At 37.2% G+C, this 18,319-nt stretch overlaps 1 non-coding gene across 1 annotated transcript; it reads left to right on the plus strand.

Annotated features, from left to right (window-relative positions):
* Positions 1-303: 303 nt before the first annotated feature.
* Positions 304-377, plus strand: TRNAE-UUC (transfer RNA glutamic acid (anticodon UUC)). The gene has a single exon. It is a non-coding gene; the product is annotated as a tRNA-Glu (tRNA).
* Positions 378-18,319: the final 17,942 nt, after the last annotated feature.

An 18,319-nucleotide genomic window follows, 5' to 3' on the forward strand; every position in this document is an offset into this window, starting at 1 on the left:
TCTAAAACCCGAGTTTATTACATCAAATATCATCCCCATTATACAATATCAAAACCCTCGTTCTGTGCTCACAAACATGACATACACTTACTTCACATCTGATATAAGTAACATCAAGGGCGGTTTATTGCTCCTGCGCATACTGCGCTCAGTGGAAACTTATAAGTAACATCAAAGGCGGTTTATTGCTCCTGCGCATACTGCGCTCAGTGGAAACTTGCCGGAACTAGTTAAGTCGACAGGAATAAAATAGCGGTTGCGGGTGATATATTGAATTTGATAGACCTCGACCGAAGTAACACCTCCGTTGTCGTCTAGTCCGGTTAGGATATCTGGTTTTCACCCAGGCGACCCGGGTTCAAATCCCGGCAACGGAAGAAAGAATTTGAAAATTTCCCCTTTTTCCGAGCCATATTTAATTTATGAGAGAAGAAACTTCTTTTTCCGAGCCATATTTAATTTATGAGAGAAGAAACTTCTTTTTCCGAGCATATTTAATTTATGAGAGTAGAAACTTCTTTTTCCGAGGCATGTTTAATTTATGAGAGAAGGGAGTAACAGTATCCGGGATACCGCAAGTTACAGCACAATAGATCGAAAGATCAATACCTTTTGTGCTATTCAGTTGAGTTTTTGACTATCGGTCACGGATTTTTTTTGAATATCGGTCGAGGATTTGTTTTTGAAATTATAAATTTTTTTTTGTAAGCTTGGCCGGGACCCTCTCATTCTACAACTTCTCATTTTACAACCTCCACAGGATTCGAACTTGGCTGGGCGGTGTGAAAGCCATCCGCCCCAACCATTGCATCATGCACGCCATGTGAAATTATAAATTTAAGTGAATTCTAAAAGTTTAATATTTTTTATGCTATCAAGTTGAGTTTTTAATATTCATAGAAATTTATTGAAATCATAAATTTGATGGATGAATTTTGCATAATCAAAGTGCCACAAAGGGTTTTTCAGGGTGCTCAATCTATATATGTTGTCAAAAAACCAGTTTAAACAACACAATTCAAGATTTACCACAAAATTTCTTGTTGAATTCTGGCTAAAAATCACCAAAAACTCCAAAAAATCGCACTTAAAAACAGCTCCAAAATATTATATATTGTGACTTGCTTTGTTTATGCTCATACCAACAGTGTCATAAGAAGTTAAAGAAATTACAATTTCTATACTTTTAGCCATTTATTCAGTGCTTATCACTAAATATTTAAAGAGTCAAGTAAAACTCAAACTAACTTATCCATTACACCATACAAAAAGGTAACATACATGAACATTCTTCTTAATTCTTAGATATCTTTAACATCTTAATGAACCTTGGACATCACACATTTTTAGATTTTATTGAGTTAGGAACTAGAGTCAAAGCCATAGTCAAAAGTAGAGCTAATATCTATAAGTATGAGTCAAAGATAGAGTTGTAGCTAGGTGCTAGAGTTAAACCCATGTTCTAGAGAAATAGATAGAAGACACATTGATCAAGATTTTCCCTCTAGAGTTTTGGAGATCGAAAAAGGCTTTCAATGAGTAGGTGCCATACAAAATGGATTGCAACAGGTGAATGATTATTGACTTAGTACCTACAAATGGAATTCAATAATTGACTTAGTACCTACAAATGTAATTCAATAATTAATGAAGGCTAAATAAATTATAAAGAACAATGCACATGTAAACAAAATAAGTAGGACAAAGAAAAAAGAATTAAATAAAACGAAAAAGAAAACTAAAATAGGAGAGGAGAAGAGAGAGAGTAATGGGAACCATTACCCCCTAACCTTCCTATATCTCATTATAAATTGACTTTATGGGATCATTTAGCAAAACAAGGGAAGTATGTATAGAGAGCCATGAGATGTATTGTAATTACCAATTGTTAAAATAGAGAACTAAAGAACCATTCAAAGTTCATTTCCCCATTTTGGTTTCTAGGGTAAATATGGTGTCATTATGTATGGATTTTTTTGTGATTGTTGAGTAAATTATATGTGAGAGATCATGTTGCTCTAATTTTTGTAATGTTGCTACTCTAACTATGTTAATGGTGGCAATTAAGAATGACAAATAGAAGCTATTGTGTATGAGTTGTTGTTGTTTTTTGCTATGCTTAATATGTTTCTTGTAGTTGAATTCATGGTTAAAATGAAGAATTTTCGATTGTGTTTATGTTAATGTTCCTAAAAATTTAGTTTTCCTATAAATAATTTGTATTTCAATGGTTTTCTAGTTATTTTAATGTTTGAAAAATTCGATCTCTATTGTAGCTTTGTAAATTTTATATTTATATAATAATTTCATTCATCATTAGCACATAACAATTTCCAACAACTCTCTAATCACCATTTGTTCAATTTATTCCTTGATCAAAGATATATACTTACCATCACTATGTTGTTGCATAAATTTGGCTAGTTTCTAATTTTGTTGTAAAGCATATTTATTGTTGAGAGAAGACATACCAAGTTCTATTATTGTCCATGTATGCACATAAGTCGTACCTAGCAACTGGAAGATGCTTGTGAGGCCACATGCATTCCTTAAGAAATCTGAAGGTTGTGCAGGTCCATACAAGCCATATGTCTTTCTCCCTTCAACATAGTGCATTGGCTTGTGTTCTTTGGGGTGTGAGCATTGGGTTGGATGGTTGGTTGGTTTGTAATGCCCCGCTTTCCCATTTTTTTGACATTGTATCCTTCAATATGCATGGCATAACATTAAGCAAGGTGGTTTCCATGTAGTGAATCTTGCTTCATGGCACTAAAATTATTTAGAAGAACCTAAACATATCGATGAGCATTTCCTTGTATTGGTTCATTGAGTTGAGTTCTTAGTTTTCCAAACATCACATAGCAATCTTGTAACATTATTCATTTTATCTAGAAACAAGTCCATAGATTGTGCATTATTATCTTGATACAACAATAAGTGATCTATTATTTGCAATAGAAGTAAAGTCACTTGAACTCACTAATGGTTATTATTGGTCAATGGTACTAAAACATTATCAAAGTACTTATGAGTCTATGTTTATTAATTTTGATGTTTCCAAAGAGAGTATCAAAGACCTTTGCTTGCTAGATAGTGGTTGTAGTGACAATATCACTAGATATAGAACTATTTTTGCAATCCTAGATAACTTTATTAAGATTGAAGACAAATTGGATGATGACAATGTTGTTGATGTTTTTTGTAAGGGTATAACAAGTGTCCTTATGAAACAAGGTGAACATAATAACATTCTAGATTGTATACATTGGAAGATAAGTGATTGGAGATAAATGGGAAACTTGGGTTCAAGTCCATATACTGGCTCAAACAAGTTTTTTCCAATCAATGAATTAATAATGGTGTAGCTAACCAATAGTGTATACTTTATCTTTTCATCCCAACTATCTTTATTTTCTCTAACTGTATTTTTTATAATATTCATAATGTTCTCATTGCTCAACTTATCGAATCCATTTCCCTATGGGTAATATTTATAATAAAGGGATAACACAATTCCATATTTGAAACAAAAAGTAGACATAGTTGCAAAATTGAAGGCTTTAGCATTATTAATAACAATCTTGATTGGTGCTCCAAATCTTGTTATTATTTTATCCTCTAAGAAATTTATCACAACTTCTTCATTGGTTTTTTTGGTAGATATAATTTCCATCCACATAGTGAAAAATTTAATAGGGAATAGATCCACTAATGTCCATTATTAGAATTTCTTTTGAGTTCCCTAATAAAATGTAACCCATGTTGTTGGAATGGTGTTTCAATTATAACATGCTTTAGGGGTAAAGTAGGGAACTGCTTCTTTCTAGCAAATAACTGGCAAGGTTGAAACAACCTAACATACTTGTGAGTGTCAGTGAAAATTGTAGGCCAATAATAACCTACCCTTAAAATATTATGGGTGTTAGTTCTTGCTACAATGCCCTCCACAAAAATGTGAATGGGAATCTATTGTCAACTTTTCTTCTTCATGATTAAAACATCTAAGTATTATTGCATCAATTTTTTTGCAACCAAGTCCATCTTGGGTTAAGTAATACTTTTTGGATTTAGTCTTAATACATTTTGATCATTGACTAGGTGAGGAGGACATGATAAATTTTTCAAATAATAAATAATATCACAGTACCAATTGTCACTTTCAACTTTCACTTTGTCCTAAATGAAGGAAACTTTCATTTTCCTTGGTCAACATCTCATCTAAACCTTGTCCTTTGACTATCTTCTTATGTCTATTATTGATATCATACTCATGTATCTTAGAGACTGATTTTCCCCTAGTTCCCAGACAAAATCATTAAGTTAGCACACCTTTTGCATGATATATGCAATAATTTTGTTATACCCAACATAATCTCTAAAATGCTTCAAAATTTTGACAAGGGCATATGCTTTCTTTTCATTAACAATATATCTCCATTATGCATCTTAAGGAAACTTTCTCATAAATGAAATATGTTCTCATTTCCATCGTCATCCTTTTGTAAGAGTACAATGACAATAGTATCTTGGGAAGCCAAAAAGTAAATGATGAAATCTTTGGAAAAATATGGGCTAATGAAGATAGGCAGAGATGTTATAATTTCTTTAATATCATTCAAAGACTTTCTACTTTGATCATTATATGTAAATATAGTGTCCTTCTTAATCAAATCGTCCATAGGTGTAACAATTTCAACAAAGTTTGGAATTAATCTTCTTATGAAATTAATTTTGTGTAAGAATGATTATAATTCCTCCTTATCCTTTGGCAGAATAATGGATCATATATATTGTGCTCTTGTGTGGTCAATACAAATACCTTGGATACAACATTCCCTAATAGTTTTCCCCTATTTACCCTGAAAATGTCATTTTTTTCAATAATAACTAGTAAATTTTATTAAGGTAAAATGTGTGGCGGCAGCATGCAACAAGTGGTATTACAAAAATCACTAGCCTTGAGTTTGAAGAAAAAAATCTAGTTCCTTATTTTCCAAAAATTTAAAATACTTATCACAAAAACTTCATCCCTATATTTCTTACATGAGTAAATTATGACAAATTGTTGACACAATAAATAAATAAAAAAACTGCATGACTAAGTTGGATTATAGGTATGGATTCTTGTCATCATTGCATATGCCATTGAAGGAGATTTTTTATTATTTGCCATTGTTGTCCAAATTTCCTTTGTCTTTGATGAGATATTTCTTGTTCATGCCTTTCCTAATTTTTATGGATATAGGTTTCTAATTACTTTTGTATCTCATCCTCTTTAGCTTAATCTTCCTAGCTTTCCTTAAGAGGTTCTACATTTTGAGATTCCATTGAACCTTCCTATGACAATTCTTATTGAGATGAAGGGTTTTCATTTTATGGAATTGGTGGTGTTATAGACATTTTTGTGCCTTACAACATTGAGCATGAAATGTCCATAATCTAAGGGATCCAAAGTCCCTAAACATGTTGTTCCTACCCCTAGAGGAACAAGGCTAAAAAACCACAGCAATTCACAGAAGTTCTCCACCAGAAACTGCTCAAAAACAAGTCAATTCAGGATCAATTCAGTGGCTCCACTAGCTGTTTGCGCTAAATGTCAAAGCCAACACTGGCTACCTGCGCTAAATGTCAAAGGCAACACTGGCTACCTGCGCTGAGCGAGAGTGGACATGTGGCAAGTTCATTTCTCAAGGTGTCAGAACCCAGGAAGCTTCCAAAATGACACTTGCCTCAGGGAATTCGACTGGTGATGAGTAAGAGGTTCCAAATCTCCAAGTGGAAGCAAGAACCTCCAAGTGGAATCAAGAACTGACAGAGGGAGAGGACACTAGTCAGATCTCAAGCTGACTCATCCTCTCTCCAAACATCTATATATGGATCTCTCATCCATGAGATCTAGAGGCTGGAATTTTGTTATTGCAAAGAATTGTTGTTGGTTTGAGATTGGAATCATTGGGTGCTTAATGCTTTGAAGGGGGTGAAGATAGGAATTCCATTTTCTGGGAAGGAGATGCTGGATTGGAACCCTCTGGGTTGTATCTCTTCCTGAACCTTGTTATTCATCAATAAAGCTATCTTGGTTTCTCCTATATACTGATGTATTTTTGATGTATGATTGCATTAGTATGTTTAGTTTATTTCTAATCCTGAACTAGTTATGAATATGAATCCATGTCTTGTGTAGTGTTCTCTTCTTGTGATCTTGCAGAAACCTCTTGAAGCTGGGCGAGCAAGAAGGCAAGTAGTTGGGAACTCTCAAAGAGAAGAGAAATCGGATCGAGGGACAAACGGAAGACACCGGTTAGTCCATCCATCTCTCTTCATTCTTAATTCATAAAGGAAGAATACTAGAATAGCTGTCTCTGTTTGTTGCTAAGGCACTGTCACACCTTAGGTGGATAGGATCGTCCTGCATAGGCATTTTTCCCCACAACAAATTGGCGACTCCACTGGGGACATTTGTTTAGTCATTTTATTTGTGTTTCCATCATTGTTTGTTTCATAGACTCGACAGCAACAATCGAACTGCATCTGCTATTCCCAGATGCAAAGTAGACAGTTGCTGCTTTGATCCAATCACTGGACTTGTCTATGATCTGAACAATGGACTCACAAATGATTTGATGATCCTTTGTGATAGATCTTAGTACTCCCTCAAAGCATCCCTTTGATTGCACCTTGCTTGTTGCTTTTATTTGGCCTGAAACAGTAGATTAAATAGCAATCTGTGACCCAGAACCAGTGAGAAACGAGAGTTTCTCCTTCAGCGCAGACCCAGTGAAGGGATTCTGCATTTCAACGTAGGTCCCGTGAAGGTTACCTGCGCTGAATTTCAAAACCCCTGTGTTGAGGTTGCGCTGAACCAGTTTGCCCTTTTGCAGCTGGGGTTCTCTGCTCTGTTTTGCCTTGTTTTGATCTCTGATTTTTGCAGCCTGTAACCAGCATAGGTACCAGTCTGATAACTCCTTTTCTCTGCTTAGATTCCGCCTCCTTTTGTACAAAAAGACTGTGAGTGTTTTTATGTGTTTGTGGCATCATTTGCAGTTTTCCTTTGCATGAGTGAAATAATCATCCTGTAGCCCTTGATTCAGATCTGTTGATTGTGATCTTAGCAGAGAGTTCATTGGCTGTTTACAGTTGATTATACATTTGCTTTTGCTTATTGGTTTGATTTTGTCTCTTTTAAGTGTCGAAACAAGTCTTCATTTCGAAAATCGTTAAGTGTTGTAATCTCTTCTACCCTCTCTGATTTCGAAAAAGCAAACTTGTTTGTATTTGTCATTTAAAAGCAAATTCAAAGTTGTACAAAAAGCTTTCTGTGTAGGCATCAATACTAAGAAAGCGGAAAACAAACACCTGCATTGTGCATTTGCATTTTGATAGTTTGCATGTTTGATTTAGGAAAAGTGCATTAGAGTGTGCTGATTGCTCTTTGAGAAAAGATGGTGTCTTTCTTTTCCCTTAGTAGCTAGGATTTTCAAAGTTGAAAAGATATAAAGCTTGCTTATCATCTTTAGACTGCATTTAGGAATTGTATCATACATCTCGTGGTGAACCTTGAAAGGCAAACTTCTAAAAAGATCAACTTAAAATAAATTGAATGAACTTAACAACGCTTTGCAACATAACACACAACATAGAGGTCTAGGCTAGAGACGTGTTCTGGCGTCGTAAAGCCTGGTGACTGTCGATCTCGTGGATGGTGGGTGATTCCTCCTGATGGACGATAGCGCCAGTACGGATTGTGCTCCCACGTACCGTCGCGTATATATTGGGAGACCCCTATAGGCATAAAACCTTTATCCTTAGGAAGCTGTGTCGGCCGCCCTACTGATCGCAATGCACTGAACATAGCATTCAGGAAGATCGACCCCCCGTACCCTAAAAAGTATTCTGCGGTTTTGCGAAAAGTTTGGCACACCCTCTGCCTAGAACTCCAGAGCAGTTCCTTTTGGCCTTTTTCAGACTCTATAACGGAAAAAGTCCATCTGAGCATTTGTCACTTCGGGCTCGTTAAAACATCGAAGGAGACTAGAGTCATCTTTAGCTTTTTCTCGACTCTTTAAAATTGAAAAAGCAAGTTGTGTCTAAAGCGTCGTTAAAATTTATTTTAAACGGAACAATCACCCTTTATTCCTGCGTTGATATTTAGGTTGAAAAAATGGAGCACACCAACCAAGGAATTCCCCTTGGTGGAAATCCTAGTCCCTTCTCCTCTTGGGGAGATGTTGGTGCGCCCCATATGGCCACATTGTCGCTTCCAGGACTGACAATTGGCCTGCCGGTCTGGCTCTTTTCAACCAATGTCGTTCAGAACACCACTATTCCTGAACAGTCGAGTCAACAGTTAGACCAGACCAGAGTTGCCAACCAGCCTTCTACTTCATCTAACTCTTCCTCTCCTCCTTCCTCTTCACTTGACGGAATTGGTAAAACAAAAAACCAAGTTCCTAAGGAGAAGAAGGAAAAGAAGAAGAAAGAGAAGAAGAAGAAGGAGCCAAAAGCGACTGGGGGCAAACAAGTGTCATCTGACAAAAATCCACACACAGCACTGACCAGGCCTAAATCGCCATGTGTCATATGCAAGGGAGACCACTTCCACAGAGATTGTCCCTGCATCCCTCGGATACTAAGGGACTGGTCTCCCTGTTTGCACAATTCGGTAGCGTCAACCTCTGATAGCCATGTTGACTGCTCACCGTCAACTAGTGAAAGTGAAGCCACAGGACAGAGAGGGAAAGCTAGATTTCCCTGCAAACTGTGTGAAGGCGACCACGCCATCCACCGTTGTCCCTTCTTAGACGAGGCTAAAAGAGTTTTGGAAGATCGCCCGGTTTTACCAGTGCAACTTCCTCCTGGATATCAAAAACTCCTGCTAAGTCCTTCACTAGTTGAGAACCCGGCTGGCCTGTTCAGGTGGTCAGCCGAAGCACCTATCATTGAAGATGAACCGTCTGGATCCATACCTGACGAAAGTCAAAAGGTTGAGATGGAAGTTGACCCGGTTTTGCCTTCAGAAGCTCTATCTTCGAATGATACCATCGCAGAGGAGAATAAAGACGACACCGTCCAAATTCTCTTCATCAACACAGACTCCGACGAACAAGGGGGCAATTTGCCCATTCCTTTATCGCAGGAAGGAACTTCGTCAGAGTCATATCCGGCCGTCTATTCAGTCCCACCACCAAGCAACCTAGTTGTCTCGTTCGACTGGAACCAACTAGGCAGACCCCGGTTGCCAGCAAGCATACCATTCAGAATTATCGTTCAAATATACAGAATGGTAATGACTGGCACTATCATTGATGAGGGGGCATCTGTGAGTATCCTTTCCTCTATTGCTTGGAAAGCGCTTGGTTCGCCAGTGCTTTTGCCTGAAATGAGAAATCTATCAGGCTTTGATAAAGGAACCAGTCGACCTTTAGGGATCCTCCCCAATGTGCCCATAACATTGAAAGGGAAGACCGTTCAAATGAACGTGATGGTCGTTCAAGGACCCTTGGATTATAACCTACTCCTTGGACGAGACTATATATATTGCATGGGAGCCATCGTCTCCTCACTCTTTAGAGTAATGTGTTTTCCGCACGAAGGAAGAGTGGTCAAGCTCGTGGACCAACTTTCATTTCCCGGATCACGCATCGCAAATAGTCATATACCATCCCTAAATGGTCTCTTCACGCAAGAAGTGTCTCAACCCACGGTCCGTCCTCCTAATGAGCGCGAGTAATCCGGGAGGATATGACTGGAACCCAGGGGGCATGCGTCCTGGTCTGCTTCGGCAGGGAAACTTTGGGTATAGATTAGGTTTCTGCGGGAGAATATGACTAGTCTGTACCCCGTCCATCTAGGAAGAGGGTTATTCTAGAATAAGATTCTTTTGTCAAAGTTATGTGAGTTGGCGGGCTACGTCGCTCACCTTTATCTATTTCGGTAGACATTGCCGAGGAAGTGTTTTGTTTGAAAGATTAACGAGACAATCTTTGGGTAACCTGAAAGAGGTAAGCCTCTCTCGTTAAAACAATTGTTTTGGCGGAAGTGAAGTAGAGGTAACTTTGAAACTCTGTTTTATGCCTGGGGGCATGCAAACCTTTTGGAGTGCAAGCAAGGGGCGACTATTTATTTTTTAAATTTTTAGGTCCTCCCTTTAAACCTGTAGGTCTAACCCTTTAAACTCGTAGGATTAGTCGTTTCCGAACTTGCATAACGAAAGGATCCGGGGCAAAGCTTCGTGAGATGAAGCTCCATAAAAAATAGAATCTCAATGAGACACTCTTATCATATGACTGGGTATTCGAGCAGTTTTAGCACACAGTTCATGCTCGTTAAAAAATAAACGCAAGATTCGAGCAGTTTTAGCACAAAGTTCATGCTCGTTAAAAAATAAACGCAAGATCCGAGCAGTTTTAACGCGGACTTCATGCTCGTTAAAAAATAAACATAAGCAATGAGCAAGTGTTTCCACCAGCGTTTAAGCTCATTTTAAAATAAAAAATTAACCACCACCCGGTAAATAACCACTGTGAATGTAACCTTATCAGCAATTAAAGCCTTGGTCGTGTTTGCACCGTCACCTCCACTTTTCATTTGGCTGATCGTTCACCTCCATATGATTTTTTACCCATTTTAAGGAACAGCTGCGAAGAGTGATTCCTCCTAGCCATCCTTGTGACACTGCCGTGATTGGAAAATTCCAACCTGTACCTGGAATCAACTGCTAACCCTGTTTATCACTCGTTCCTCAAAAGATGAGTCTTCTTTAAGCTCTTTTCAACTGACTCATAAAATATGAAAAGATTGTCGAGTCCTTGACCTTCCAGCTCGTTAAAGGGATAGGAAGTGCTATCCCTCCTCTAGATTTTAATCTTTTTGGACCTGAGGGATTATTGCACAAAAAGATCGAGCGCTTGTTTTATTCGGCTCGTTAAAACTATCGAAAACTCATCCCTTCTGTATTGTTTTATACTTTTTCGGACTTAAGGGATTAGGTGACGAAAAAGGAATTTTGGAGTTAACTTTATGTACCTTTTCAGACTCTCTAAAAATGAAAAGGACCGAGTTATCCTTGTCGTTAGACTCGTTAAAATCATTAAATAGCGACAAACTTGTCTTTAGACGAGAACGAGTTTCACTATCGCTAGGGTCATTAAAACATAGCGATGGGCTTGCCCGAAGGGCAGGTTATAGAACAAGCATATGTTATCCTCCTCAAGCTTGACAAAAATAAAGAGGTACTGGTCAGCAATGGCTGGGGAAACATTGGGAGAAACTCAAGAAAACTTTGATGGTAGCAAGTCGCTCTTGAACATGACACTTTTCCTCCGTACCACAATCGGGTTGGGTTGTTTCATTCACCGGTCACATCACCATGGTCTCACCATACCGTCCATATTTGGGGTAATGCTACCGATCCATCGCATCAGTGTCGCCATATGTTCAAGAGAAGTCGTTCAGAAAAGTCAACCGTGTCCCATCCACTGCCATACATTATCCTTCATCCTTTCATGACCGCCACCCTGAATCATATGTCACAGATCGTTTTCACCTCCATTAAAATCATTAGCTCCGTTCCGTGTCACCGATGTGGGATTCATTAAGGCCCTCCTTTGACGGATCGCTTCTTTTCGACATCAGCTCATTATCCAAGAAGTTGATCTAGGAACAACCCCTCCAGTACTTTGAAGCTTGCATGCCTCAATGGCAAGTTTCTCACTTCCGGCGATAGGTATACATCAATGACCTTCAACCGAAAGATTTTGCGTGGTGTTCGACGCCAAGTCCTTTATTCACACCACGTGAATTGTACTGCAGTACCTTGAGGGTCATTATCATTATCGGTGATTCCTCTCGCGCTTGTTAACAGTTTACCTCATTGACCGGTAATCAAGAGATGTCTTTCCATGTTCGACTTCAGAACATTTCTCACATGGATTGACTTGTACTTAGAGTGAAGATCGAACGAGTTTGAAGACCCCGGATCTAGTTCCATCCATCCGGGCTGCGATATATATTCAGGAAAGATAAAGACATTGACATGTACATCATTGCAGCAGATAATCATCCTACTCAAAGGATGATAATTTCATCAAAATTATTAGTCTACCATAAGACGATTGTCTGTTCTATGTACAGAAAAATGAATTTATAAAGCTGATCATGGGAATGCCCGCCTCAGCTAGATCATGAAAGCAGTATGAAAAATAATGTATTGTATTGTATCTTATTACAGGTCTCCTCCCAGCATTGGATGAACTTCGGATCCCCCTGATAAAGCTTTTCACCCGATAAACAGCCTCATACTTTAAGGGGCAACTGTTATAGACATTTTTGTGCCTTACAGCATTGAGCATGAAATGTACATAATCTAAGGGATCCAAAGTCCCTAAACATGTTGTTCCTACCCCTAGAGGAACAAGGCTAAGAAACCACAACAATTCACAGAAGTTCTCCACCAGAAACTGCTCAAAAACAAGTCAATTCAGGATCAATTCAGTGGCTCCACTAGCTGTTTGCGCTGAATGTCAAAGCCAACCCTGGCTACCTGTGCTGAATGTCAAAGGCAACACTGGCTACCTGCGTTGAGCGAGAGTGGACATGTGGCAAGTTCATTTCTCAAGGTGTCAGAACCCAGGAAGCTTCCAAAATGACACTTGCCTCAGGGAATTCGACTGGTGATGAGTAAGAGGTTCCAAATCTCCAAGTGGAAGCAAGAACCTCCAAGTGGAATCAAGAACTGACAGAGGGAGAAGACACTAGTCAGATCTCAAGCTGACTCATCCTCTCTCCAAACATCTATATATGGATCTCTCATCCATGAGATCTAGAGGCTGGAATTTTGTTATTGCAAAGAATTGTTGTTGGTTTGAGATTGGAATCATTGGGTGCTTAATGCTTTGAAGGGGGTGAAGATAGAAATTCCATTTGCTGGGAAGGAGATGCTGGATTGGAGCCCTCTGGGTTGTATCTCTTCCTGAACCTTGTTATTCATCAATAAAGCTATCTTGGTTTCTCCTATATACTGATGTATTTTTGATGTATGATTGCATTAGTATGTTTAGTTTATTTCTAATCCTGAACTAGTTATGAATATGAATCCATGTCTTGTGTAGTGTTCTCTTCTTGTGATCTTGCAGAAACCTCTTGGAGTTGGGCGAGCGAGAAGGCAAGTAGCTGGGAACTCTCAAAGAGAAGAGAAATCGGATCGAGGGACAAACGGAAGACACCGGTTAGTCCATCCATCTCTCTTCATTCTTAATTCATAAAGGAAGAATACTAGAATAGCTGTCTCTGTTTGTTGCTAAGGCACTATCACACCTTAGGTGGATAGGATTGTCCTGCATAGGCATTTTTCCCCACAACAGGTGGCCCTTAATATTCTAGCAATAATGTTGTATCCTTGGAGGTCTCAACATTAATATGTCAATCCGAAGTCCATACAAACTTAAGAGGTATCATGCACTATATGTGCAACCCACATTTCTTCTTAACCGTCAGTGCATACTAATTGATGACAAATAGTGTCTTCTTAATCAAGTGAAGGTGCTAATCATACAGAAAAATAATCACTTAGCTAATTTACTCTTGCAAAAATAGAACTAATTGTAGAAAATAAATTTGTAGAAAGTAAAGGCTATGCTACTTTCTAGGGAAATGAAACTAAAATTTACTTGTGGGGAAATAAAATGTTGGAGCAATGAATAATTTATTCTACTCTTGCAGGAAAGTAAATCTAGTCCTATTATGCAAAACATAAAACAACAATCGATAAATATATAGTATTTTAAGCAAGGATGTGATCCTATAGAGATTACTTTCATCTTCTTAATCTCACATATTCACTATATCATGTCATAAATAGTTGTTTTACGGTTTTATTTATATGAAATATGCATAAACATGAGCAATAATGCTGATTAGAAGATATTAGGTTTGTTCCTACATGAAGTTCTATGATTCTACAAGAAAGTCCTGCAATCCCACAGAAAATTCTAGATTTGAACTTAATGCAAAAAATTAATGAAAGGAAGCATAAAGCTTGTAAATGAAGTTACTTATAACATATATAACTCATGAGAAAGTCTCAAGAAATGAAAAATATTAAGTTCTTAAGTTTCTATCGGAAAGTGCAAAGTGCATCATCACTAAACTAATTGCAATACAAATGAAAAATGTGAACAACATAAGAAATGAACATGAAAATGAGAAATAGAAGAAATTACATAAGGGTGTCTAGAGATCCTATGATCGGGACCTCAGAGACCTGGTAAAAATCCAATAGTAGTTGTTTGACAAGAAATTTCCATTAACTTAAATAAGCAATACATAAGTTTGAGTAAAAAAGAGTTGTAGAGCTACAGTGTAGTCAAAACAATACACTTTCTCCCTTTTAGTCCTAGCCTTGAGTCTCCTTCTTATAAAAAATGATTAGGGAACAACCTCCTCAATAGGAGGGTTGATTTCCCTCCAATAATCCCTAAATTATGGATTGTTTGTCTCCTTGGATTTTTTGTGTAGGTGCATCTCTTCCTCACTATTGTTAAATCACAAATTCAAGCAATCCTAGGGTTTCATACTAGCATATGAAAGGACAAGATCCCTATATTTATGTTAGGCTATAGAAAAGGACTTGTTTCTCCCAAAAAACTATTCAAATTAATGTGTTAAGGTTTCCAAAGGTCATTAAAATCATTAGTATGATTAAATCACTTAAGCATTCACTCAACACAAGGCATAACATATAAATCATCAAAATGCATAATGAAAAAGGTAAAGAATGCATGTTTTTAAGTTGTGTAGAGGTTGTAGATGGGCCTTTGAGCATACATTTCAAAGGCCCATCATACCCTATCCTTAGATGTTTTTCCATTCTTTGGCAAGTTTCTCTAGTCTTCTTGGTCCTCATGTTGCTCTTTTTGGTTATACTACTCTTGTGTCTCATTGGTTTCTTGTTTAGAATCCCATGCAATGTACTTTAGTAACTCTTCTGGTCGATAGAATCCTATTGTATCTTCTATCCTTTTCCATTCTTCAAATTTGCGTTCCTAGGTAGCTTTTTTTGTTAGTCTCAATAAAAATGGATTATTGAACCTTAGGCCAATCCATTATAAACCTACCCTCCATAAGATCCTCTTGTAGAGGGGTGTCCTTGATAAATCATTTTGTAGCCTAGTGGGGGAATGAACCTCTTCTTTTTGTAAGATTTAAGGCAATACATAACATCTCCTTTGGCATAATTTTATGTCCTCTTCCCTTAGTAATCGAAACACATCCTCAATATGGAGGATATATTATTTTTATCTTTGCTTCCCCATCTATGCTACCAACTGGTCCTCTATGAAGATGTTATGGGTTGCAATGATGGTTTGAAGATTGGAGTCCTCTACCCTAATCCATAATGGGGTGGTCATTTCTTCCTCTAATGTTTTCCTTACCTCCTCATCCCTCATTTATTCATGTATTAGCCAAGATGTTAAGGCTAGAAGCTAGACATATCTTGCATAAGAGTTTGGGTCCTAAGATGGCAAGTCAAACAATACAAGATGGTGTCAATAAAAAACACACAATCTGGCCTTCTCCTCTATATTACATCTTTGGTATATTCTGATGAATTCTTTTGGAGTTTGAATGTGGTGCCCCTTTATTATATTGGACAAGATATCTAAAATCAACACCATTATTCCTTTAGGAACAAGTTATATGTCCTTGGTAGCTACCTAGAGATGGCCATTTCCAAGAACATGTGCGTCATGATTCCCAATTTGGTCTCCATCCTTGCAACCTAATCATTACTAACTATATTTATTGTATCAACCTACTTCAAGTTTTGTTTGAGTTGCTTGCTTTATTTTTCTAAATATTCTCTCCTGATGGCCTCTTGGAGTCTCAATATCATCACTGTTTTCTCTAATATTGTCAACCAATATACTAACCTAATCACATATTCAACTAATTTTTTTTTTTTTCTGCTACAAACCTCTTCCATCAATAAGCCCTAGTTTTAGCATTTTATACCTCCAACATCATACAGGGTAGAATATGGTGGACATAATCCTTCTTGTAGCAAGGTGCCCAGTAGGCCTTAGAGACTTAAGTTGCATCCATCTTCCTATAGAGGGTCTAGTAGTCCTTAAAGACTTAGATTTTGCACCTTGATTTTCCATAGGATATGCCTTGTCCTTCTCTTGTTTAAGTTGTTTATAAGGGACCTCTTCTTCTTCTTGTTCATATTGCATATAATGGGCATCTTCTTGTACTTAATAAAGTTGTGTGTGAGGTTCCTTTTCTTCTAATTTCTCATGTTGTGTATGTGCCTCTTCTTTTTCCTATAGTTTTTCATCTTCCACAAGAAATTCCCATGGCTACTCTCTTGGGCTAGGTGTTTCTTCTACATGGACCACAATATGAGGGATTTATTTTTATTGAGCGGAGGTATCTGTTTAGGGATTATGTCTATTGAAAGTTTGATTCTCCCATATGATCATTAGTGCATTTTTCTTAGGTAATGCACTCTATTTAGGAGGTTTCCTTTCTTTAGGAGTTGTCAACATCTTTATCAAGGTAGTTCCAATATCATTTTCTGTAATGCCATAGTTTGGTTTATTCTTCTTTTGTTTAGAAGTCCCTAGGATAGAGATAGATTTTTCTTTCTGTTAGGGGAGAAATTATGGCCCAAGTGTACCAAAATATCTCTTTTACTACTGGTGACCTAATCATCCTAACAACAGAAAAAACTTGGATGAATTTGAAGACCCTGTAATGTCTAGAAATGGTCTTCATATTTGAACATAAATATGTTAGCAAAAATCCTTACAATACACAGAAGTTGAAAGTGAATATGAGACACAATAATAATAGAACTCAATGATTTTTTTTCTTTTATTATTATAATCATAAATGGAAAATACACCATAGAATTAGAAATCTTAGACACTGGTCGATACCATCCTCCTCTATGTGTTATGTTCTTGCTTACTCCACAATGGGTTGTTTCTCTCTCGTCTCCACACAAAGTTGGCATTATGGCTAATGTGTTGTCCTTTATGGAAACATACTTGATAAAGATGTCAACATTATGATTATGTAGTCTGGTACAGATGCTACAGGAGATATGAATAAAGAAATGACAGTTCAGAGTCAAATGAACGTTAAATATGAAGTTTTGGAAATTATACATGGATCCTATGCAGAAGAGTCATGTACATATGCAGGTCCTATGAGAGAAAGTCACGTACAAAATCCACACCATGTTAATTTGAATACTAGGGGTCATTACCATGGTATTGGCCCATAGTAATGGGTGCGAAAATGGTTATTTGATCCCATCAAAGAATACCAACAACATTACTAAGGGATTGACCTAAGGTATTGGCTAAGGCTAAAGCTATATAAGGAGATGGAGATCAAATTGTTAGGTGTGAAAGTATTGAGTTTCTTATGAATTATTTGATCTGAAATAGGTATGCATCATGAAGCAAGGAGAAGACTCGGATCTGAAAGATCTGAAATATATTGACATGTATTCTTGATTGATTTACCTCCTGCAAATGTCTGATATTGATGAAACTCTGATACTATGATTTAAATTATTTATTCAAAAGTTTGTAGTATTAACAACAAAGGTTGCGGAAAGTGAAATTGTGCTTGCAGCAAAAGTTTTTCAGATCTGTACACAGTTATGTTTGGGCATAGTCATGTACATACGTGAATCCACGTTTGAAGGGTCATGTATACATTCTATGAAATAATTTTTAGTATGTGCATATATGTACGTGGGTGTTGTGCATGGTAAGCACGTACATATGTCAATATTCCTTGTGGAAGTCACATACACAAACTAGGGTTTGATCTGATGATTGATGTTTATAGTTGATGTTTTTTGGTTTACTTGTTGTTGTCTGTCGATGATGTCTTTATCATGATTGAGGTGACTTGGTTGAATTGATTAGTTTTAATGGCACAAAATTTTGACTGAGTGTATGATCTGTAATTGGTTCAGAAATCTGTGATTAATTCAATGATCTGAAGTTGGTGAAATGGTTTATGAATGGTTCAGTGATTAATGATTTAGTGTTCAATATTCTGATATCTGTACGTAGGTGTTATATAGAGAAAACATGTATATATGTGAGTCTTATTCAGTACAGTCACATACAAAATTTGATATTTGTTGTTTCTGGTTGGGTTCTACATTCAGTGACTTGATGCTTTATAATTTCAGTTGATTTGTGTTAAAAATATGAAACTTCGGTCAAATTCTAATTTGTATAGATCATTTGATGGAGATAATGATGTCATTAGATTCCTCTTTTCGAGAGTACCA

The sequence above is a fragment of the Pinus tabuliformis genome, chromosome 3_2 (genome assembly GCF_031772625.1).
Source record: "Pinus tabuliformis cultivar Carrire ecotype Pingquan chromosome 3_2, CPIR1, whole genome shotgun sequence".
In the NCBI taxonomy this organism is placed as follows: domain Eukaryota; kingdom Viridiplantae; phylum Streptophyta; class Pinopsida; order Pinales; family Pinaceae; genus Pinus; species Pinus tabuliformis.